Here is a 26,727-nt window from a genome sequence, read left to right on the forward strand (position 1 = left end):
AAACAAGTGAAGTGTTTTTTAAAATGTATTTATGTTGGTGTTTTATTTGATTTTAGGGGTGTTCTCATTGATCGGAGCTCCCATTACTCACCATCATCTTAGGCAGTCCCTCGAAATCGAGGGAGACTTGCTTCCACTCTAAAAGTGAGTTCTCAGGTGACTGTACAGTCCAATACAGGAATTACAGTCTCTGTCACAGGTGGGACAGACAGTCATTGAAGGTACGGGTGGATGGAATTAGTTTGCCACATGCTCCTTCCGCTGTCTGCGCTTGATTTCCGTATGCTGTTGGCGACGAGACTCGAGGTGCTCAGTGCCCTCTTCGGATGCTCTTCCTCCACTTAGGGCGGTCTTGGGCCAGGGATTCCCAGGTGCCGGTGGGGATGTTGCATTTTATCAATGGGAATACTACATTGTGATTGGTGGTCCAGGCCCACGTGATCCCAGGATACGCACACGCTCCTTGAAGACATGGGCCCGTACACTGGGCTGCACAGCTAGGCCTCGGAACACAAGTCTATGTTCCTCTGGGACCACCAGGTATTTTCGGAATTTTTTTTTCGGTCAGAGGCATCCGCCCGCAGGACATCTCCGACCGCAACTTTCAGGCCATTGTGTCCACTTTGACCTCGACCTAGCCATCACCAATAAACTGGTTTCCTTCCACCTCACCCCCCGACCGATTTGGTTTTTTTTGTCCTCCTGCCGGTCACCCATCCTCTATCTCTTCATAAATACCACATTGTTCAAAACTCAACTGGCTGTAGCCTGTGCTGCACTAAGGCCTGCTCACTCATCATCACTCCTCCCTGTTCCTCAACCTTCATTTTCCAATCTTTCTACAGTGTCACCCATTCTACCTTCGCACCTCCTCCAGCCTTACATCCCCTAGCAGACCCTTTGCTCCTCCAGCTGTGACCTCTCAAGCATCCCATCATCCCCTCGCCCCACCTTTGGAAGCTGAGCCTTCAGCTGCTTTGGGCCTATTTTATGGAACTCTATCCCTAAACCCTTTCACCTCTCCATCTCATCTGCATCTTTAAAACCTCTCCACATATCAAAATGTCAAATATCAAAAGTATGGAAAAAATTGGAATAACACCAACATTGTACTAACTATTGAATTAAAAAAAACAAAATCTTTGCCTCTTGAACTCATGAACCTATTGAACATCCTTATTTACATTCCAATTAGACTTTTAATGAAAAAAGAACAAAACTAGCATATTATGGTGCTATGTATTATTTTATCGAATATATTTTTATAAGACTATCTTAACAGTGACTACGCTTCAAAATGACTGTGAAGTGCTTTAGGATATCCTGAGATTGTGATAGACGCTATAGAAATGCAAGTCTTTCTTTTTATTCCTGCATGAAACCTCAGGTGCTGATGGGGCTGGTTTATGATTTGCATGCAGGTCTTCAACACTGCAAGCACTTCTCCTCTGCATTGTACTATTCCGTAAACAACAGGAGCACAAAAGGCTTCAGCACCAGGTGATGTAACGAGAAGCACTACTGGAGCACAGCTGCATTACGCGATGTCAAAAAACGCAATGGCCGGAATTTTCTGGCATCCGTGAGGGCACAATTGGAGGCGGGTTGGGAGAGAAATTTGAAAGAACTTGGAGCGGGTCAGAAACCCCGCCACCCTGCCCCCACATGCCTTGCCCTCGGGCACGTTTGCAGCAACCCAAACAGCAGAGGCGGCCGAGCTAATTTAGATCATTATTATGTATTTGTCGGAGCCTTAATTCTCTTTTGAACATTACCTTTCCAATTTCCCTGGATGACCACGGGAATCACGTAGCTCACGGACCACGTCTGTGAACCTGAGGCGGAAGTTGAGTGGCCATTGATCCAGCTCATTCGAGCACAGCATGAAAAGTACAATAAAAACTCCCTCCTGTCACCTGGTCACTTTCCGAAGGCAGAGGCTGTTGCTGAGTGCATTGTCAACACTGATTTAGCTTTCTAGAGGTTGCAAGTCCTTTCAGCAAAGTCGGGATCCAGTCTCACTTCATTGGACATTAAGGGGTCAGCACGCCGGGTGTGGTGAAAACACGGAGAGGGGCAGAAACCCGTTCCCACCGCCTCCGGCTCGGGGGCAATTCCGGATGGGTCGGCCCTGCCGCCTGCCCCGGGCAGAAAGGCCTTACCGTCCCATTAGAGGTGGTAATGGGCTTTAATAAAGGGGACAATTCCCTCCCCAAACATTCCAAACATAATTAATAAATTATTCATTCCAATATTGCATTACAAAGTCAACTAAGCACCTTTGTATATTCCCTTAGCATCTGTCTTTTATGTTCGTTTGTCTAGTCTAGTGCTCCTACAAAGTGCTACCCCAGTGGCTGCAGCATGGCTGGTGGAAGGCTGCTGACTTTCCATGGGAGACACTGCAGATGGCTCTGCAGGACAACCTGGAGCTGCCCTGAGCCTAGAAGGCCCGGCTGTAGACTGCAGCATCCTGGCATGCATGGCAGCAATCTGGACTGGCTGGCTGACAGACAACTGCACTGCCACTGGCGGAGTGGCACTGGTGGAGGTACGAATGCTGTTACCCTGAGAAAGGACAACAGTTTGGAGCTCCACGGTGACACTGCCACTCCCCAGGGGTGGCACCTCAGAATTCCTAGCCATCTGTTGGAGGAGGGATTGCTGCAATGCTGTGAGACCCTGCAAGCCCCTTTCCACACTCGTAAACCCAGCCAAGGTGGCAACAGTTGGAGCTTGCGTGACAGCGAGCTGAGCCTGGATGACATAAATCTGAGCTTCCACTGCAGCACTCAGATGTTGGGTCACTTGCTGTTGTGCTGCAATGGAAGATACGACATCGCCCATCATACCCTGCATCATGGTTGGGTTCACATGTGCTCTAAGGAAGTTGCCCATCACTTCGATCGTGCAAATCACGGGCTCCAAACTCCACGCAAAGCCCCGTGCGATGTTAGTCCAGGACTCCTTCATGCTCCTTGACAGTGACAAGAGGCTTGCTGGCAGACCAAGATTGCACCAAGCATTTCTGCATGCAGGCCCATCACCTTCTTCTGAAGGCCGCCCCATTGATGGCCTCCTCTGAGCGCTCTGCAGCAGAACATGTGTGCAACCTTGCTCTCCAAGGACCTGACACCTGCATTACCCTCTCCCCTTGGCCAGGCTCTAAGCCACTCATGCCTAGTGACTCACCACTTGCAGCTCCCACCTCTATACTACCCTCTAAAGTTCGAGCAGTGCCATTTTCTGAGCTGGTGCCTGGGAGTGTCAGATTGAGTGAAGGTGACTCCTCATTTCCATCACTCTCCTCCTTTATTTCTTCCTGTACAGGCTGTGCAGGTACCAGTTGTAGGGTATCTGAAAGGAGAAAGGCACAAGAGTCATGTTGTGGTAAGGAGAAAGAGGTAAAGCAAGATGTGCATGCTTACACCATAAGCAGATTGTAAGTGAGAATAGAGTGTGGGGTGAGAGGTAAATGGGATGTGAGAAGGATTAGGTATGAGCATACAGTCATCATCAATGCATTAGCCTCACCGATTGCCACGCCCTTAGTGAAAGCCCCTCCAATTACCTCCAGAACTGTCTCCTCCAGCAGGGTCAGATTCTGCAGCCATGCTTACCTCCAGCCCCCCCACCCCGCCTGTTTGCTCCCACTCGCGCCAGTTGTGAGCCACATTGGCCTGCAAGAGAAAGGGAAGTGTGTCAGTGAGTGTGGTGTAATGTGTTTAGGTGATGTCCCTGTCATGGTTGAATAGTTTGCAAGGGGTGAGGTGTGGATGTGAAGTTTGCAACAGTGGTAAGTGTGTGAGGGTGAGGTGAAGCTATGATTGTGAGGTATGAGTCGTGATTGCTAGAGATTGCTGGTAGGTAAGTGATGGGGGTATAGTGCATTGAGCACTGTGTGAGGCTAGTGATGGAGTTGTTGGGATATGACATTTCACTCACTCGTCTCATGCAAGTTCATTAAACTTCTTCCGATGCTGGATCCATGTCCTGGGGGAATGGCTGATGGCAGTGACCACTTCAACCATCTCCTCCGACTGCCTTCGAACAGTGTGTTTGGAAGGCCTTCTGGCCCCATGCGGATAGAGGACCTGTCTCCTCCTATAGACTCCCTGCACCTCCAGTGCTGCATCAGAGAACCAAGCTACCATTTCTCTGCCCTGTTGAGAGATTGCTTACTTCTAGCTACAAGTCAGAATGAGGTACTTCTCTCACAAATCACCTCCCCTTTAAGAAGTGCAGACGGCCTTTCAGTTTCCTGGCAACCTTTTAATAGAGAGCAGACTTTCCACGATATTGGACCCCCTGGTGAGCACTGAGCCAACCAACACCACGTTTAGCACTGGGCTCAGCACTACAATCATGTTAACGAGCAGGTAGCACAAATTTCGAGTGCTGCCTGTACAACTTTCAAAGGGTGAGGTCAGATCACGCATCGCGAATCACGCAGCCATTTTTCGAGCCTTATCCAATTTAGCCCCATATATCATTAGTCATTGAGGAAGCTCTAGCTATGGATACCCTTTCTTTCTCTCTTGGGGGAATGTGTCTAGTCTCTATATGAACTATTGCCTCTTTAAAGGCATCCCATTCCTAATTTACTGTTTTACCTGCTAATCTTTGATTCCATTCCAATTGGGCCAGATCCCTTTTCAACTCACTGAAATTAGCCCTTCTCCAGTTGAATATTTTCCCATTTGATGTTTCCTTATCCTTTTAACTACTCTAAACCTAATGATATTGTTTCCCAGATGTTCTCCCACTGAAGCATGCACCACTTGCCAAACTTCATTCCCCAGAACCAGATCCAGAATTGTTGCCTTCTTCATTTTTCTGGAAACATGCTGATTAGGAATGTTCTCTTGTTCAGGAATTCCTCCCCGTCTTTGCCCTTTACACTGTAACTATCCCAGTCTATATTAGGATAATTCAAGTCTCCCATTATCACTACTCTATAGCTCTTGCATCTTTCTGCAATTTGCCTGCAAATTTGCTCCTCTATATCCTTCCCAATATTTGGTGGCCAATAGTATACAGCCAGCAGTGTAACAGCTCCTCTATTGTTCCTTAATTCTAACCAAATAGATTATATCTTTGAACTCTCAAGATCATCCCTTTCTAGTACTGTAACAGTATCTTTTTTTCCTGCTGTTCACCAACCTTATTTACTGCTGGGCATTTATGCACATGCACTCTAAACCCATCTTAGTCTGACTTGCATTTCCTCCCTGTCTGATCCCTCCTATTTCTGAACTACTCTTTATTTTAATGTTGTTTGTCTCTCCCAGTGCTCTGTGCACCTTGTATCTCCTCTCTAATGTTTCATCCTGGTGCTCTTCCCCCTGCCAAATTAGTTTAATCCCTCCACCACGGCACTAGTTAGCCTCCCTATGAGGACATTGGTCCCAGCCCTGTTGAGGTGCAACCCATCCATCTTGTACAGGTCCCTCCTGCCTCAGAACTGGTCCCAATGCTCCAGGGATCTGAAGCCCTCCTTCCTGCACTATTTCTGTGGAACCTCAACCCTTTTCCAACCCATGTCATTGGTTCCAACATGGACCACGACTTCTGGCTGTTTCCCCCTCTTCCCCACAAAATGTTCTGCACCCGTTCAGTGATGTCCTTTACATGGCACCAGGGAAGCAACCCACCATGTGAGACTTACGTTGGCAGTTGCAACAATGCCCTGACTACCGAATTGACTTTGACCACTGTATTTATATATTTTGCTGTGTCGCCCTTTGGAGTAATTTGTCCCACAGTCCCATGGATGTGCTCTAGACTGCATTTCCCCTAGATGTCATCACCCTCACCAGGGCCGGATTAACCCATAGGCTAATTAGGCCCTCATATTTTTTAGGCCCTCGACTTTAGGCCCTAATTTTTATATCATTAACCCTAAATCTTTGTCACAAAGTTGGTTAAGCAATATCATATATAACTGCATAATTATATCTTCAGTGGTGCAAAATATTGCGTCCTTATGGCTCAAAGTGTGTATAAAATTCTGTGACAATCTTGAAATATGTATAAATATCAAAAAAAATTCACCCGGAGAGTTATGTATACTGTTCATAGGATAAATGCATAAATAATATCAGGTTTGATAATTGTGAATGCTTATGAAAGAATGAAGAATTTTCATTTATCTTTTGAAAGTGGAAATGTAGATGTCAAAGTCAAATATCAAAAAGTATTTAGTAGAGTATGTATGTCCTCATAGATACCCCTATTACAGGAATATTCCAAATCAAATCTGAAAGACTATATTGTGATTATTCTTTTTGGGGGAGGGCAGCTTCGATAAGCCCTTGTGACCCTTAGCTGCTCTCTTTTTCCTATATTATGTTATTCTGACCTGTGTTCTCAAGTGAAGTAGTTTTTGAGTCAAGATAGTCAACTCAATACTGTTTTCTTTAGGAAAAACTGATTCACTAAAATACTTTCTGTATTTTAAATTTTGCAGTTCATGTAATTATATAAGGATTAGGCTTTGCCATCCCCTCGTTTTATCAACTTGTCAGTATTTGTCCTCATAACGTCATCAGAATGACAACACATTATTTACTGTTAGGTTATTCATATATGTGTGCCAGTACATATATAGGCCCTTCCTTCCTATTAGCCTTAGGCTCCTCACAGCCTTAATTCAGTCCTGACCCTCACTGACATTCAGCATTGAAAACCGGTTTAAGAGTACCAAACTCCCTGATGATTCCTGTACTACCTGCCTCTTCCTGCCCTGCTGGATGGCCACCCAGTTATTATCCTCTTGGATTCTCTGTAGCTGCCCTGAGCTTGAGTTCAAGAAACTGGAGGCAATTCCTGCACACATGATGGTCCAGGACACATGAAGCGTCCTGGAGTTCCCAGCTGCCTCAGGAATTGCAGGCAACAGTCTCAGCTGTCCCATCATTTTGCTTAAAAGTTGATCCAATTATATTATATGATCTATATGCATATGTGGGTGTATGCTTAGTTTAGTATCCCCTTACACCTATTTATTATTTATTTATTTATGTATACCAGATTTTTATTTGCAAATTGGCTGCTGCGTTTCCTACATTACAAAAGTGACTACACTCCAAAAGTGCTTCATTGGCTGTAAAGCGCTTTGAGACGTCCGATGGTCATGAAAGGCGCTATATAAATCCATCTTTCCTTCTTTATTTAATGAAACTCGGATCCCTTCAATGTTAGTATCCTCTACTTAGTTATTTTTTAATTTTATCCCCTTAGATCTAATTAAATACTTATATATTTACTATTGTCCTTTTGTTTAAATTACTTAGCACCTCCTTCCCTCTCTGCACTATATTCTCACTTTCACCAAATTCCTCTTGCCGCTCTGTGTAGCAAACCACTCCATTTAGCAGATTGACCCAAGCTCTATGCTCACAGCTTTGTGCTTTAGCAGATATCCCTCTACTATCCCTCTAAATGGAAATGCATAGATTGTAGAGTAGAGCAGAAGAATGAATTTCAGTCGTTTTTTCGCAAAATCAATGGATTTTCCTTTGGAACCATTCCCGAAGGAATAGCACAAAAAGAAAGAGAAGATTTTTGATTTCAGTTCTATTCATACTGCACATTTTTTTCATGGAATAAAATCAATAATACGAAGACTGATATGAAGCTTGCAGCATAAATCCCATCAATTCTCTCATTCTGCTCCTTACACAAGATAACACCGAGACTAATATCACTTAAGTCTAAATGGGCCTCTATTGTTGTCAGGGAATTAGATAGAATTTACAGTGCAGAACCAGACCATTTGGCCCAGCTGGTCTGAGCCTCCACCCACCCTACTTCATCTAATCCTATCTAGAAACAGAACCATATACATAGCACCATCACATTGCTAGATATCAGATGCAAGCTCCTTCCCCTTCCCCCTCGTCATCCCACCCAACACTCACAATAGAATACCATCAGGAAGGAACAGATTCTGCAATGACGAGGGTGTAATAGGAAAACTTCTCCAGAAACAGCTGTCCATTGCCAGCTACCATTATGTTGAACAAAGTTGCAATGGGACATAAAAAGTTATGCTGTGCATTTACAGAGCGATTTGGTACTCATCCCGACATTGTAATGCCAAAGGTCAGAATCATAGAGTTGCTTGTTAATCCCCATAACTCGCCTCTTTAAATCCTACTGCTCTGATATGTGCAGGAAGTCTTCAATTGTATTGGAAAATTTTCCCATGTAACAACAACTTGCTTTTATATAGCACCCCCTATATAAACATATAGAAATATATACAAGATTTAACAATGCAATGCATTCTGCAGTGCTGACCAATAGGGAGGTGCTGTGGAATGACATGGAGGAAAATTGGTCGATACGAGCAACTCATGCACCTCGACTTCAGCAGCGGTCAAAGAGGAGTTCCGGTGCTGGCCCGTGTCATCACTTGTTTGAGACTTGTGTCTGCACCTCAGGGTCCCTTTCCCTTCATGCTGGGCTACCTCTTCTCTGCCCCTTCACCCTTCAAAAACGTTGCTGAAGGAAGCAGTAACCTCCAAAAGCGAATTGGTTAAATACCTGAAAAAGAAAAATTTGCAGGACTATTGGGAAAGAGCAAAGGAGTGGGACTAATGCAAAATAACGTGCTCCACTTCCTCTGTGGGGAGCAAAGGGGGCGAAAGCACAGGGAGAGAGGCGCAGGGCTACGGGCTGGAAAGCATAGCCCTGCCATGTAGAAGGGGCCCTCCCTGGACCAATGGGGAGCAGGATGCCGTGCCCTCAGCCCGGCACTCAAGCAGAGTGCCGCGACACCTAAGTCGGCCAAGTTTTTTTCTGCGCATGCCATGTCCCCTTTAACTAGCGCGCCATGAGCGGCCTGCAGCCCAGTACGCACCCCCTGAAACTGTCGCTGTCATCGGCTGGCACAGCTTCAGTGGGCGCTCCCGAATTTTTGCTCCAGGGCAAAAACGGGTCGCTGCACACGGTGTTGGCGTCGTCATCGCCAGTGGAGCGGAGCAGGTTGCTACCGGTTACCGCGCTGCTAAACTCCTGCAGAATTTAGTGTGAGTTGTTAGCAGCGGCATGCCTGGGCGAAAAGTCGTTTATGTCCCGTTAGCGCCCCCGGGGGTGCAAACAACCCCAATTTCTCCCACGATGATTCTATTTGCCCTCGTGATTTAGACAGAAGTTAAAGCATTGCAAACCAAATCAGAACTAATTTATACCTAAAGACAAAAATCGTCCCCAAGTGTTCTGACGTTGAGTCCTTCAATGCCAGCGTTCTGTTTCTGAGATATTGGCCTTGATATGAACACCTTCGAACCCCCACCCCCCACCCCCACTTCCCTCCTCCCCACGATGGGCAGGGAGGGTTGGCGCAGTGGTTAAACAATCAAATGCACAAAACTCGACTCTTAACTCTTGCACACAAGCACATTTTTTATGTGGCGGTTTCATGGCTTCCTAATGTCTCACTGCAGAGAGGTAGGACACTTGATTAATATATTTAAATCGGGCTTCTTGCAATTGGGATCCTGATTTAAAATGAACTTCCCAGGAGTCAAAAAAGCCAGCAGTGAAAGTAAGGCAGGAGTGCCGGCTCCTCAAGATAAGTAACTTTTCCAGCTCTCCCTGTGGGCTAGGAGGTGCAGGAATACTCCTTCCGACCCGTCAAGGAAGCTTTCGGCCACCCCCTCCAATCGGCAACCTCTGTAGGGGGGTATGATTAAGAAGTTTACAGATGATACAAAAACTGGATGTGTGGTTGATAATGAAGAAGAAAGCTGTAGACTGCAGGAAGATATCAATGAACTGGTCAGATGGGCAGAACAATGGCAAATGGAATTCAATCCAGAGAAGTATAAGGTAATACATTTGGGGAAGGCTAACAAGGCAAGGGAATACACAATAAATGGTAGGACACTGAGAGGTGTAGAGGAACAAAGAGACATTGGAGAGCAGGTCCACAGATCCCTGAAGGTAGCAGGCTAGATAGATAAGGTGGTTAAGAAGGCATACGGAATACATGCCTTTATTAGCCAAGGCATAGAATACAAGAGCAGGGAGGTTATGCTTGAACAGTATAAAACACTAGTTAGGCCACAGCTAGAGTACTGCATGCAGTTCTGGTCACCACATTACAGGAAAAATGTGATTGCACCAGAGAGGGTACCGAGGAGATTTAAGAGGATGTTGTCTGGATTGGAGAATTTTAGCTTTGTGGAAAGATTGGATAGGCTGGGGTTGTTTTCTTTGGAGCAGAGGAGGCTGAGGGGAGACCTTTTTTGAGGTGTATAAAGTTATGAGGCGCCTAGATAGAGTGGATAAGAAGGACCTATTTCCTTTAGCAGAGGGGTCAACAACCAGGGGGCATAGATTTAAAGTAGTTAGTAGGAGGTTTAGAGTGGATTTAAGGGGACATTTTTTCACCCAGAAATTGGTGGGGGTCTGGAACTCACTGCCTGAAAAGGTGGTAGAGGCAGAAACCTTCACCACATTTAAAAGTACTTTGATGTGCACTTAAAGTGTTGTAACCTACAGGGTTACGGGCCAAGAGCTGGAAAGTGGGTTTAGGCTGGATAGCTCTTTGTCGGCCGGTGTGGGCATGATGGGCCGAAATGGCCTCCTTCTGTACTGTAAATTTCTATGATTCTATGATTCTTCCCCCTCCCGATCGCTGACCTCTGATCCCCCCACCCCCAGTCCCAATGTCTTCTCTTCTCCAACGCCCCCCGCCACGATGGACGACCATCCTCCCCCTCTTGCTGCTGGTTTTCCCTACTGACCACCAGCCAGGCTGTTAATGTGGCCGGCTGCCAGACGGAAAGCAGATCCATAAAATGATTGCAAGGAACTGCCATTAAGTTCACCAGGTCCTCTGTGTCCTCAGCCTTGCCGGGTTCTATGGCCGTTTCCGCCCTCCCCGACACCCTCCCTGCCCCCCCATAAATATCAGCGCTATTCTCTCGAAGAACTCCAGCCTTCAAATGTCCTTAATTGCTATCAAGCTATGGACCAACAATTGTTACATTTTGCAAGTTACAAATGCAGTTTGTTCTATCATGTTATGATCATTATTGTTTGTCACAGCTACCTCGGTGTCTGTGAGTTAATGGCTTGGGATCTGTGCTTTCTGAGCTATGTTGCTGTTCTTAGGGATTTTACTTCTCCATAAAGTGATTAAAGTTGGAGGCGAGAGTCTATACAGTATGCTGGGGCGAGCTGTGCTTCAGTTTACTAGTGCTGTATTGTGCTTATGTTGGATTTATTTTGGGGTTGATTATAATCCAAAGGAAAAGATTCATTATGGTTTTTTAAAAATTCACATACAGAGAGCTTACAGCATCCACGTTTCTAACCAGCTGCTCACATTTTGTTGTACTTTGCTTCATTGCAACAATCTTCATGCAACATCATTACCAGCTAAAATCTAGGAATGCCATCTCTCGCAATTTAATCGCAAGGCACGCGATTTTTAATGAAAATTCAGCCTAACTCGCGATCTCGCAATTCATGAGATGGAGCCCAGGGGCAGCACGGGCCAGCCCACACTGCGATATGTGTGCGCACTAGGTCCGTGCAGCAGAGCTGGTCTCTTGGGTAATCCTTGCCACTGGACCAAGACCTAGCTCTGTCAAGCCCGTGTGGTGGCTGGTGTGCGACGGCCACCACACGTTAAAAAAATCCACGCACAGGCATCTTCCACTCTTGAGGATGTAGTTCGGGTTCTTCTTTTGAGACACCTGTGAACTCATCCTTTACTTGGCATGGAAGCACGTCATCCTCGTTTCGAGGGACTGCCTATGATGATGATGACAGATAGGAAAGGGAGAAAAATGGAGGTAGAGAGAGAGAGATTGGGGAAAAGTGACAGGGAGAACGAGATGGAGGCACAGGGAGATGGGAGAGATAGGCAGAGAGATGGAGGTACAGAGAGACAAAGAGCGATGGGGAAGAGTGACAGAGATGGGGGTACCAAAAGAGGAATGGAAGAGAGAAAGATGGAGGTGCCGAGAGGAAAGGGAGAGATGGAAGTACAGAGAAAGAGAGATGTGGCAGCGTAAGGGGAGGAGAGAGGTGGAGGTAGAGAGAGTGGAATGGGAGAGAGAGATGGAGGTACAGAGAAAAAGGTGGTGGAAGATTGATGCGGAGAAAGAGAGAAGGGAGTAGGTACAGAGAGGAATGGGAGGGAGATGGAGGTACAGAGAAAGGAATGCGCGAGAGATGGGTATAAGGAGAGGAATGTGAGGGATAGGGAGAGATAGGAATACAGAGAGAGAAAGGATGATACTCAGGGGATGGGGAAAGAAATCAAGACAAGTGGAGGGGGAAGAGAGAGGGATAGCGATGTGAAAGGTGGAGATTGGGGGGAGAGGAGTGTTGGAAGAGGAAGAGAGAGAGATCAGGCAGGTAGGGAGAAGAGTAGACACTGAGGACAGAAGATAGTGAGATACTGGGGGAGAGAAGAGAAGAGAAGGAGAAGGGAGGAGACTGACAGATGAATGGAGGAGACAGGAAAGAGGAGGATGATGAGGAGGGTATTCAAGTTCATTACCTGCATCAGATGGGTTTCTTGAGTCCAGTGACAAAAGTCATTCCTATAAGCAAGCCCACATGCCTAGTTAACTGAAGTGATTTTATATGCCAATATTCGGTAATGTAGCATTGCCCAAGGTTAATCAGAACACTCTTGATATTGTAATTTGCTAATTGGATATGAGTGCCGCCCTCCCATGTATTTGGATAATGAAAGAATAATCGAGTGGTTCACAAACTGGGGTCTGTGCAGACAGGCCGGTAAACAGCAGAGGGGGTGGAAAAAACCCTGAAATACTCAGCAGCTGTGCAGTGAGTGGGCTTGCAGTGAAGGGTTACACCTGTAATGATGCCAGTGTTCTTAACAGGAGCCACCGAGCTTAATCTCAGTTCAGGAAGAGCAGGGAGATGTCAAGTGGTGAAGTATTCATCGGGCATGTTGCTGAACCTGTAAGTTTACCTTTCAGCTGAAGGGAAGATAAAAGTGTTCACATCACCAATCATATCAACGTTGACTTTTTTTCCCACAATGTAATCTTTGGTTGGCAGCTGCAGAGAGTGCATTGCCTGGTTGTTGTGTTGGGCACCGGATGAAGAGTGGTGATAACGGGTAGGATTTTTAAAATGTTTTTTGGTAAAGCATTTTTAGAGGCAGTAACATTGGCCCTGAAATTGCGGTGTCTGCGATGACGTACTCCCCACCATCGTATTCCCTTTGAAATGCCTCGCAAGTTCTGGATTTCCGCATGTACTTGTGCAAGCGTGAAATCTGGAACTTAGCATCCGAAGCACCTGAAAAGTGAGTATTGCTGGCACAGAGTTGGGCTATGTGCCCAGTGACTGATCAGCAATTGCCCAAGTAAGTCTTATAATTGATGCAAGCAGGTATAGGGTCTGCTTACCTCAGCGTAAGGGTATATCTAAGCCTTAAATTAAACATTTACATATCCAAAATTATGCACATACACTTTATTAAATGATGTTATACAAATTTTGACCCAGATTACAGTTTAATGATATGTGAAATTATTAACAAAATTTTTTTAATGTGTTTGGTGGAATGGAGGTAAATTTGATTAAAATTCAAATTCAGTTAATTGTATACTTTCTAATATTTCAGGATTCCATTGCATATCATTAGGGAATTCCCTTCATAAATGGTTGCAATGGAACTCTCCTTTGTCATTGGAGGACCGGGCCAACGTAATTCCACGTATGCTTCCGAACCATCTGCGTCCCTGGGTTCCATCTGCCATAACATTGCTGTCCACTTCAAGGCCTGAGACTACAACTCTCCGCAGTCTGAGTGCCAGCATGTAATTTCATAAAGCTTTAGTGGGTCGGAGGCGTACTCTGGATTTCTAGGCCATAGTTTTTGTAAAGAGCTGTGACCTGTTAGAGATTAAATAAAGACACTAATGGGGTTTATAAACCAAAAAATAGCTACTCAAGATTTCTTAACAAATCTCATGATTTTTAAGAATTTGTCTCATGATTTATAAGACGGTGGGGAAAGAGAGAAAGAAAGAGAGAGAGTGAAAGAGAGAACGAGAAAGAGAAAGAGAGAAAGAAAGAAAGAAAGATCATTTCAGAGGTGGTGTATGATAGTTTAAGGCACTGGCAGACTGAGGGGTAAGAACAAGTGTTGGATCAAACACAGATCTCAGAAGCAAAGTCTTATAACCACTTACTGCACTGCCAATGTGATAACTTATTTTTCATCTAATGTGCTCTCAAAAATCTCTAATTGCCTTGAGGAGGTAGAAGTGGACCTTGAAAGAACACTTCAAACTCAACTATCCTGCCCATCAAAGTCATTCATTATTTGATTCAGCAACTGATCACATCATCCAGTTTTGGTTCTACCTTAAGGCCACATCTAAAAACCTGAACCATGCTTCACAGCACAACTAATGGGATACCTTGTACATTTTGACAAGTAGAATAGAACACTTTGATCTGCACAAAGATACTTGTAATTAAAGCATCAATGTTCTGAATACCAATGTGTGTAATTGAAGCAGAATAAAGGCAGGTTTAATGCTTTTTTCTATATATTTAAAATGTGTAGAACTGAAACAGATTTAGAGTCATTTTTGTTTTTGTTAGGTAGTGATTTTTTTCCCCTCATTTTCTCAGCCCCTGTTCCACACACAGTAGGTTAATAAAACAACAGGGGACGAGTCTTGCTGCTCTGAAAGGGCTTGAGAGAGTCCTTGGAGGCCATTTCCTTTGGTGTTCCTTCCTTCTGGATAAGCAAACATCTCACAACTACTCAACATGATGTTGAAGAAAATTCTGACATTTAGAACTCATCAGGTAGCTGTCTACCATTCCACAAGGGAGTATCTTATAGCACAGGAGAAATATACTATTATAAAACTTATTACTGCATATTCTGCTCTAAATCTTAGCAAGGGAACAAAATGATTCATACTAAACTCTTGAGTACTGCACCCACACATCCCATTACTTTTATCTATTACTGACTACTTTAACCAAGGAAATATTTGAATTTGAGAAATGCAAACCAGATAAATGCAAACTAAAAAGAGGTTTCTAGTTTCGCTAATGGCTCGTTGGGTAAATATACCACACAATCTGCAACTGAACTATGTACAGCAGGAAGCAGGGACCTCATTACAGCCTTGGTCCAAACATGGACAAAAGAGCTGAATTCCAGAGGTGAACTGAGAGTGACTGCCCTTGACATCAAGACAGCATTTGACCGAGTGTGACACTAATAAAATTGAATTCAATTTGAATCAGGGGGAAAACTCTCCACTGGTGGGAGTCATACCTAGCACAAAGAAATATGGTTGTGGTTGTTAGAGGTCAATCATCACAGCCCCAGGACATCGCTGCAGGTGTTCCTCAGGGCAGTGTCCTAGGCCCAACCATCTTCAGCTGCTTCATCAATGACCTTCCCTCCATCATAAGGTCAGATGTGGAGATGTTCACTGATGCTTGCACAGTGTTCAGTTCCATTCACTACTTCTTAGATAATGAAGCATTCCATGCCCACATGCAGCAAGACCTGGACGAGATTCAGGCTTGAGCTGATAAGTGGCAAGAAAAATTCGCACCACATAAGTGCCAGGCAATGACTATCTCCAACAAAAGAGAGTCTAACCATTACCCCGTGACATTCAATGGCATTACCATCGCCGAATCACCCACCATTAAAATCCTGGGGAACACCATTGACCAGAAACATAACTGAACCAGCCATTTAAATACTGTGGCTACAAGGGCAGGTCAGAGGCTGGTTATTCTATGGCGAGTGTCTCACCTCCTGACTCCCCAAAGCCTTTCCACCATCTACAAGGCACAAGTCAGGAGTGTGATGGTATACCCTTCAATTGCCTGGATGAGTGCAGTTCCAACAACACTCAAGAAGCTTGACACCATCCAGGACAAAGCAGCCCGCTTGATTGGCACCCCATCCACCACCTTAAACATTCACTCTCTCTGCTACCGACGCATCTTGGCTGCAGTGTGTAACATCTAAAAGATGCACTGCAGCAATTCACCCATGCTTCTTCAACAGCACCACGACCTCTACCACCTAGAAAGACAAGTGCAGCAGGCGCATGGGAACACCATCACATTCACATTTCCCTCCAAATCACACACCATCCTGACTTGGAAATATATTGCGGTTTCTTCATCATCGCTGGGTCAAAATCCTGGAACTCCCCCCCTAACAACACTGTGGGAGTACCTTCAACACAGGGAATGCAGCGGTTCAAGATGGTGGTGAGCCACCACCTTCTCAAGGGAAGTTAGGAATGGGCAATAAATGTTGGCCTTGCCAGCGACGGCCATATCCCAGGAACAAATTAAAAATAAGGACGATTCCAGGTTTAATCTGCGCTGAGAGAGCTTATCTCAGTCTGGCAACAATTAAATTCTACAACAGGAACTCAGAACTGCCTAGGATTCTTGCTCAAAGGAACATAGGAATTGCTGGACAAAAAAAGATCAAGGTCCATCTAGTTCGCCTTCTAGCATCTGGTAGTCACATGATACAATGTTGTTGGCTAATCATGGCAATCAATCTATATCAAATAGTCTACAACAACCCAGAAATGACACAAGGAGAACCCCAGTTGTTGAGAGCTGTGGGAACCAAAGGTCTAAAGTCACCTGTTGTTCCAAAACATGCAACACTTACCACAGGTCGTGTCTCAAATTATTCATATACAGTTTCCCAAAATGTTAATTTCTGAAAGAACTCTATTTAATTTGAACTTGAATTAATCAATACAAATTGCTTCCACCATCTCCCTGGAGGGTTTGTTCTATAGATTGCCCACTCACTCACTGAAATATTGTTTTCACAGAAAAATTACTTAAGTTACAATAATCACCATTCAGTGGCCCCTGCACATTATGTGGTTATTGAGATTGGCTGGGATGGTCACCACATTTAAATAGGCCACCAACCTTTACTGTCCAGGTTCACACATACCAGCCCTGCGAGTGCAAGTTTGGAGGTGGGCTGCTGTCAAAATGGCCGTGATTGACAGCGGGACAGAAGTCTGCTCTGAACATGCCTCCTTGTGAATTTCCAAAGTGTCGGATTGCAGACCAGGAACTAAGGAAGTGCCAGGCAACTATGTTAGTTAGGAAGCTGCTTAAAGCTTTTTAAAGCATCATTTTACCCAGTCCAAGGGATTTTTTCAAGTTTTTTATGAGGTTCACATCCCTTGGATATCACATCAGCTAAGTATGTTGGATTCTCAACAACTCTGGATTGATTTGACTAGTTGACAGCTGCTGAACTGGTATAAAAGCTACCATTTCACAGCTGTTCAATTTCCAATCTTAGAAGCTGGAGCCTTCAGGATTTAGAATACATTTTTGAGCTTTATGAAGGTTTGAAGAGTTTGCAGTGAACTCTGTATCCACTGTCACCTTCTTGGAACAACCTCGCTCACCATTGTCAGATCGCTTCTGTCATCTCAACTTCAGCTGCCATCTATTCCAGCAGCATTGGTGCCCTTGAAAAAATCTCACCTTGGTCCTCAGAATCCCACCTCAATCAGCCCCAAAACCAACATCACTAAATACACCAGCATCATCAACAACAACTCAAACCTTCTCTGCAATCACCTGATGTTGCATAGGACACGGGGCATCAGCACCCGACCACATTGCTGCCCGGGACACATGGGATGGCCTCACCATGGCCACATTTACTTTAGTTGACGCTGTACACCCTGACTGCCACATAATGGCCAGGTTGGCACCACCCCACACCAGCACCATACAGCATCCCTGCAATGCCCAAACCATTCCTTTCACACTCATCACCATTGCGGGGAGTACCCTTACATCTCACCATTCACTGCAACTCACTAAGCCACTTCCAAAGGTGCACACAAATCTGTCCAAGAATGCAAAGTGTTCAAAATAAAGATTTTAATGTTTGACAACACGTTAACAGAAACTCTATGTGATCATTGGCTAAAAGACCCAAGTGCCTATCCTTATGTGTTGTTAGCTATTATGATTGGACAAGGATGAGGGTGAGTGTGAGGGGTGGCTAGTAAGATGGGGGTGTGATAATGTAGAGAGAGAGAGAGAGAGATGGGTGGAGGTTCAAGGTAAATTGGTGTGAGTAATGATGTGAAGGAGGAGGGTAGGGAAGGCAGAGTGATGGGGATGTGATGAGTGGCACAGCAGGATGAGGTTAAGTGTGGCTTTGCAGTAATATTTCATGATCTACTCAAGTAATTGAAAGGTTTGCGCCACTGCAGCCAGCTCCTCCTGACGACATCCCTACTTGCGCCCTCCTCTGCAATGTGCAACCAGGCTGCGTTGGTGTCCTGGGGAGGTCTTTTATGCCCATTGGAAGGGAAGAGAACCTCCCTGCATGCTCTGACTCCCCCCATGAGCATATGGAGGGAGCAATAGGAGAACCTGGGTGCAGCCGTGCACCTCTGTGCAGTGCTTGTCAGTGTTTGCAGCAGCTCAAAGCTGCAGAATACTAACAGCACAACTGTCAAAATATATGTGGGTATGGTCCCTTTAAGGAAACTGGCTGGTGATGCATCATTAAATGATGTCATCAGATCCGCTTCCTTTTAATTGGCAGGGAACCTCGTAGGGTGGGCTTAACATCAATCAATGGAAAATCACTTTGAGACAGCGGGATGAAGACAGAGTGGATTTCCAGTTCACACTGAAGTTGCACGCCTCGCTCATGACCTGGTAGGAAAAAAATCACAGTCAAAGAATGGGTACTGAAGAGCTCCCACGAGGCATGGATTTCACACCTAAGCATGAATTACTGCCATTTAGAAAGGAGGTAAAATAGCAGGAAAACATCTTAGTGAAGAAAAAGGGTGAACTTGAGCTGCAAAGTGCTCCTTCTATGTGTTCACTAGCTACTTTCCAAAGCTACTGGTAGCAGCAGAGAGAAGGCAATGGCCAATAAAATTGAACTGACAAAAAATTGCCACTGGGAAAATTTATACAACGAGCAAAATTACCATTAATGACGCACAAGTGGATAATAACATCCATTTAAACCTCAATTAAACAAGTTCAATTAATATTTAATGAAGTTTAGATGAGATAAAATTATGAGTACAAAAAAATCTTTCATTTCAAGCAGCAGATACTTCACATTTGGATACATCACTCGAGATGTATTAATATCTATCTATTTTTATATGTTAATAAGCCTCTTTCACTGCTATTATTTGATCCATCACAAATTGAAATAGCAGCATTTCATTGAGAACAGATATTTCCTTCAGTTACAATATTTTAGTTGTAATTTAAATAATGTTGCTGCTATCTCTGTATTTTTTTTAGTCTTCCAGATTTACAGCTGCCCAGAGATCAGGCGAGTGCCCATCTCACCGGTCCCCATTGGCCAATAGGAGATGTATTATGCTGCCTGTCCACTGGAGGATGGAAAATATCAGTCTCCACTGCTCCAAATTAATTGTCACTAAATTGGTGATTCGTGTGTACCTGAAGCACTAGGCTTTGGGACTTTTTAATTTGTGGAAACTCTGAATGGATTCTGCAATGCCGTGGTATTAATCAACAAAGTATTGCAAATTAAAATGATGTAATGTTAACTATACTGCAGGTAGTGAAACTACATTTTATCATACATCAACAGGAACATGTCTATGTCAGCTGAAAGGGAGGAAACTAATGATTCCATGAGAGTTAGAAAGAGAAATGAACAGGGAACAGGCTCGAGGCCAGTACCGTGTACCACATGACAGCTCTCTGAATGCACTAAGACAGGCAGTTAAATGAAAAGCCCCATGGCTCCTCAATATCCTAATGATGGAAGCTAAGAAGGCAATGATGAAGCCTAATCAGATTATTGAACCAGAGACTGAGCATTGTCACAAGCCTGAAGAACAAGGCTTAAGAGGGAATATTAGTACTATGAATTAAGGACTAGCATGATGTAAGGCATGTTTTTGGCGGTCTATTAATAATACCCATACATTTTCATAAAATAGCATTGGAAATGGGAATTATCAAGAAATATTTGTTGGTCATTCAGGAAGCATTAAATAAATTAAGGAAACAAAACTCTAAAGGATTGAATGAAGAAAATGTAACATTCCACGATCATTTTCCTATTTGACTCCCAAGATGAGATATTGCACACATAGCATTATAATGTCACTGCCCATCTGAGTGAAATTGAAGTACAACGCCTCAAAAATATTGTCAATAGACTGAGATGTAAGACCGATGTCCGCCTTCCATGTGCTCTGACTGTATGATAGGGGCATTGAAGGTCCAGAAATTGGCCAATGTGACGGATGCAATGCTGTACTTTTTTCCAGTGTTTGTGGCACAGTCTAGAAATATCCCAACCTTGAGCACTTTTATGCTGTAGACTAATAGGCCGAGAAATTTGAAGGCTCTGCATCTGTTTTTCAGATGCAAACCTGGTGCCTAAGCATCCAAAATGACAGGCGCTCATAATGCGGCAGAAGAACACCACCCACCATATCGATAAAGGCAGAAAAAGGGGTGGAGGCCCTTTGAACATACAAATAGGAGGCCGAATGCCTGTTTGAGGCTCCCTTTGCAAAGTTGTATGCAGCCAGCCTAAAAGGAACCACTGAAGGCCTCCACCAAAAAGGTACATTTCTTTTTAAATCTTGACCTAAAAACCCTCATCGGGCAGACCATCTGCGTCATCAATGCATGGATGATGGAGTTTGACATTGGTAACCATATCAAGGGCTTAGCGAGCCACATGTGTTTTTATCTGTTACTTTTTGTTAGTACCCATTGATCCATCTTTTGAGGGGAAAAAGTTACCAGAGCAGAGCTAAATGCTGACAATACTCCAATAGCGTTTTCTACCAGCATTCAACTGCTTTATTCCTCATATCTCGTTTTTGCTGAAATTAAGGAAGGCAGGAATTTTAGCTCCTATATTACATTGGGAGTGTGTCAAGTGCAGTAAATGCAACTTAACATTCAACTAATGTTCGCAGACTCCTTAGATCGGAGGCGGGAGCTCGAGGTGCGGGGTAAGGCCTACAAAAGGCTCAGCGGCTGTGAGAGGCGGCGGCAGATCGGAGGCGGGAGCTCGAGGTGCGGGGTGAGGCCTACAAAAGGCCCAGCGGCTGTGAGAGGCGGCAGCAGATCGGAGGAGGGAGCTTGAGGTGTGGGGTGAGGCCTACAAAAGGCTCAGCGGCTGCGAGAGGCGGCAGCAGATCGGAGCCGGGAGCTCGAGGTGCGGGGTGAGGCCGACAAAAGGCCAGCGGCTGCGAGAGGCGTCGGCAGATCGGAGCCGGGAGCTCGAGGTGCGGGGTGAGGCCTATAAAGGCCCGGCTTGTGCAGTTCCAGCCGGGAGAAAAAGCAAATAAGAAGTAGAAAGAAATCAAAAGGTGACGTCACAGCCAAAGGGGTAAGTGATTGGCTGGTGATTGGTGAGTAGCTTTTCTTTTTCTTTTTTATATCAGTAAGTAACCTGTTAACAGTATTGTCGCCAAACTAAGTGTATCTAAGGATTAAGTCATGGCAGGAGAGCTCGGTCACGTGATAGGCTCCTCCTGTACCATGTGGGAACTCAGGGACACTTCCGGTGTCCCTGACGACCATGTGTGCGGGAAGTGTATCCACCTCCAGCTCCTGATGGACCGCGTTGCGGAGTTGGAGCTGAGGGTGGATTCACTCTGGAGCATCCACGATGCTGAGAATGACGTGAGTAGCACGTGTAGCGAGTTGGTCTTACCACAGGTGAAAGGTCCACAGCCAGATAGGGAATGGAAAACCAGCAGGAAGAGTAGTGCAAGGAAGGTAGTGCAGGGGTCCCCTGCGGTCAGCCCCCTGCAAAACAGATACACTGCTTTAAATACTGTTGAAGGGGATGACTCATCAGGGGAGGGCAGCAGCAGCCAAGTTCATGGCACCGTGGCTGGCTCTGCTGCACAGGAGGGCAGGAAAAAGAGTGGGAGAGTGATAGTGATAGGGGATTCATTTGTAAGGGGAATAGATAGGCGTTTCTACGGCCGCAACCGAGACTCCAGGATGGTATGTTGCCTCCCTGGTGCAAGGGTCAAGGATGTCTCGGAGCGGGTGCAGGACATTCTGAAAAGGGAGGGTGAACAGCCAGTTGTCGTGGTGCACATTGGTACCAACGATACAGGTAAAAAAAGGGATGAGGTCCTACGAGACGAATTTAAGGAGCTAGGAGCTAAATTAAAACATAGGACCTCAAAAGTAGTAATCGCGGGATTGCTACCAGTGCCACGTGCTAGTCAGAGTAGGAATCGCAGGATAGCTCAGATGAATATGTGGCTTGAGCAGTGGTGCAGCAGGGAGGAATTCAAATTTCTGAAGCATTGGAACTGGTTCTGGGGGAGGTGGGACCAGTACAAACCGGACGGTCTGCACCTAGGCAGGACCGGAACCAATGTCCTAGGGGGAATGTTTGCTAGTGCTGTTGGGGAGGAGTTAAACTAATATGGCAGGGGGATGGGAACCAATGCAGGGAGACAGAGGGAAACAAAATGGAGTCAGAAGCCAAAGACAGAAAGGAGATGAGTAAAAGTGGAGGGCAGAGAAACCCAAGGCAAAAAACAAAAAGGGCGACTGTACAGCAAAATTCTAAAGGGTCAAAGTGTAATAAAAAGGCAAGCCTGAAAGCTCGGTGCCTCAATGCGAGGAGTAATCGGAACCCAGGAGAGGGCTCTGAGCTAGTTAGAAACATAGAAACATAGAAAATAGGTGCAGGAGTAGGCCATTCGGCACCGCCATTCAATGAGTTCATGGCTGAACATGCAACTTCAGTACCCCATTCCTGCTTTCTCGCCATACCCCTTGATCCCCCTAGTAGTAAGGACTTCATCTAACTCCTTCTTGAATATATTTAGTGAATTGGCCTCAACAACTTTCTGTGGTAGAGAATTCCACAGGTTCACCACTCTCTGGGTGAAGAAGTTTCTCCTCATCTCGGTCCTAAATGGCTTACTCCTTATCCTTAGACTGTGACCCCTGGTTCTGGACTTCCCCAACATTGGGAACATTCTTCCTGCATCTAACCTGTCTGAACCCATCAGAATTTTAAACGTTTCTATGAGGTCCTCTCTCATTCTTCTGAACTCCAGTGAATACAAGCCCAGTTGATCCAGTCTTTCTTGATATGTCAGTCCCGCCATCCCGGGAATCAATCTGGTGAACCTTCGCTGCACTCCCTCAATAGCAAGAATGTCCTTCCTCAAGTTAGGAGACCAAAACTGTACACAATATTCCAGGTGTGGCCTCACCAAGGCCCTGTACAACTGTAGCAACACCTCCCTGCCCCTGTACTCAAATCCCCTCGCTATGAAGGCCAACAGGCCATTTGCTTTCTTAACCGCCTGCTGTACCTGCATGCTAACCTTCAACGACTGATGTACCATGACACCCAGGTCTCGTTGCACTTCCCCTTGTCCTAATCTGTCACCATTCAGATAATAGTCTGTCTCTCTGTTTTTACCACCAAAGTGGATAACCTCACATTTATCCACATTATACTTCATCTGCCATGCATTTGCCCACTCACCTAACCTATCCAAGTCATTCTGCAGCCTCATAGCATCCTCCTCGCAGCTCACACTGCCACCCAACTTAGTGTCATCCGCAAATTTGGAGATACTACGTTTAATCCCCTCGTCTAAATCATTAATGTACAGTGTAAACAGCTGGGGCCCCAGCACAGAACCTTGCGGTACCCCACTAATCACTGCCTGCCATTCTGAAAAGTACCCATTTACTCTTACTCTTTGCTTCCTGTCTGACAACCAGTTCTCAATCCATCTCAGCACACTACCCCCAATCCCATGTGCTTTAACTTTGCACATTAATCTCTTGTGTGGGACCTTGTCGAAAGCCTTCTGAAAGTCCAAATATACCACATCAACTGGTTCCCCCTTCTCCACTCTACTGGAAATATCCTCAAAAAATTCCAGAAGATTTGTCAAGCATGATTTCCCTTTCACAAATCCATGCTGACTTGGACCTATCATGTCACCTCTTTCCAAATGCGCTGCTATGACATCCTTAATAATTGATTCCATCATTTTACCCACTACTGAGGTCAGGCTGATCGGCCTATAATTCCCTGTTTTCTCTCTCCCTCCTTTTTTAAAAAGTGGGGTTACATTGGCTACCCTCCACTCCATAGGAACTGATCCAGAGTCAATGGAATGTTGGAAAATGACTGTCAATGCATCCGCTATTTCCAAGGCCACCTCCTTAAGTACTCTGGGATGCAGTCCATCAGGCCCTGGAATTTATCGGCCTTCAATCCCATCAATTTCCCCAACACAATTTCCCGACGAATAAGGATTTCCCTCAGTTCCTCCTCCTTACTCGACCCTCTGACCCCTTTTATATCCGGAAGGTTGTTTGTGTCCTCCTTACTTGGGTTGTCATGCACTCCTTCTGCCGTATGCACTTGGTCCCCGCTTGCTGCCGGCGAAAAGACTCAAATTGTTTGATGTCCTCATGGATTATTCTCTTCCATTTTGAGTGATCTTGCGCCAGGGATTCCTACGTGTCGAACTTCTTCTCGGAGGCCTTGAGGGTGTCCTTGAAGCGTTTCCTTTGCCCACCGGGGGCTCATTTGCCGTGTTGAAGCTCTGAATTGAGCGCTTGCTTTGGGAGTCTCGTATCGGGCATGTGAATGATGTGGTCCATCCATCGGAGCTGATTGAGCGTGGTCAATGCTTCGATGCTGGGGATGTTGGCCTGCGCGAGAACACTGAGGTTGGTGCGCCTATCACGCCAATGGATTTGCAGGATCTTCCTGAGGCAGCGTTGATGGTACTTCTCCAGTGCTTTGATGTGCCTGCTGTATATAGTCCATGTCTCAGAAGCATATATGAGGGCAGGTATCACTACTGCTCTGTCGACCGTGAGCTTGGTGCCGGGTTTGAGGTTCTGGTCTTCAAACGCTCTCTCCCTCAGATGTCCAAAGGCTGCGCTGGCACACTGAAGGTGGTGTTGGACCTCGTCATCGATGTCTGCCCTTGTTGACAGTAGGTTCCCGATGTATGAAAAATGGTTCACGTTGTCCAAGCCCTCGTCATGGATCTTGATAATTGGGGGGCAGTGATGTGTGACAGGGGCAGCTTGATAGAGCACTTTTGCTTTACCGATGTTTAGTGTAAGACCCTTGCTCTCGTATGCTACATTGAACGTGTTGATAATGGTTTGTAGTTCGTCCTCCGGGTGAGCGCAGATGCAAGCGTCATCTGCATATTGTAATTCGATGAGTTAGAGTGGGTGAGAGCTCAGATGAACAGGACCCCAAGAAAGAATGCAAAAGGCAGGAGGCAACAGAGCAGAGTAGCATTGGGGTAAGTGTAAACCACAAGGTGATAGGAAGGGACAATATGTATGAATATAAAGGGGCTGCAGGAGGGGTCAATACTAAAAATCATGGTTTAAAAACTAGTATTAAAACACTCTACCTAAACGCACGCAGCATTCGAAATAAAGTAAATGAGTTGACGGCACAAATCATTACAAATGGGTATGATGTGGTGGCCATTACAGAAACATTGTTGCAGGGTGGCCAAGACTGGGAATTAAACATACAGGGGTATCTGACAATTCGGAAAGATAAACAAGAAGGGAAAGGAGGTGGGGTAGCTCTGTTAATAAACAATGATATCAGGGCAGTTGTGAGAGATGATAATGAACAAAATGTTGAATCATTGTGGGTGGAGAATAGAGATAGTAAGGAGAAAAAGTCACTGGTGGGCGTAGTTTTTAGGCCCCCAAATAATAACTTCACGGTGGGGCGGACAATAATCAAGGGAATAATGGAGGCATGTGAAAAAGGAACGGCAGTAATCATGGGGGATTTTAACCTACATATCGATTGGTCAAATCAAATCGCACGGGGTAGCCTTGAGGAGGAATTCATAGAATGCATACGGGTTTGTTTCTGAGAAGAGTATGTTACAGAACGTACAAGGGAGCAAGCTATCTCAGATCTGGTCCTGTGTAATGAGACAGGAATAATAAATGATCTCCAAGTAAAAGATCCTCTCAGAATGAGTGATCACAGTATGGTTGAATTTGTAATACAGATTGAGGGTGAGGAAGTAGTGTCTCAAACGAGCGCACTATGCTTAAACAAAGGGGACTACAGCGGGATGAGGGCAGAGTTGGCTAAAGTAGACTGGGAACACAGACTAAACGGTGGCACAATTGAGGAACAGTGGAGGACTTTTAAGGAGCTCTCTCATTGTGCTCAACAAAAATATATTCCAGTGAAAAATAAGGGCGGTAAGAGAAGGAATAACCAGCCGTGGATAACCAAGGAAATAAAGGAGAGTATCAAATTAAAAACCAATGCGTATAAGGTGGCCAAGGTTAGTGGGAAACTAGAAGATTGGGAAAATTTTAAACGACAGCAAAGAATGACTAAGAAAGCAATAAAGAAAGGAAAGATAGATTACGAAGGTAAACTTGCGCAAAACATAAAAACGGATAGTAAAAGCTTTTACAGATATATAAAACGGAAAAGAATAACTAAAGTAAATGTTGGTCGCTTAGAAGGTGAGAAGGGGGATTTAAAAGTGGGAAATGTGGAAATGGCTCAGACCTTAAACAATTATTTTGCTTCGGTCTTCATGGTGGAAGACACAAAAACCATGCCAAAAATTGCTGGTCATGGGAATGTGGGAAGGGAGGACCTTGAGATAATCACTATCACTATGG

Source organism: Pristiophorus japonicus, chromosome 5, assembly GCF_044704955.1.
Source record: "Pristiophorus japonicus isolate sPriJap1 chromosome 5, sPriJap1.hap1, whole genome shotgun sequence".
Lineage (NCBI taxonomy): Eukaryota > Metazoa > Chordata > Chondrichthyes > Pristiophoridae > Pristiophorus > Pristiophorus japonicus.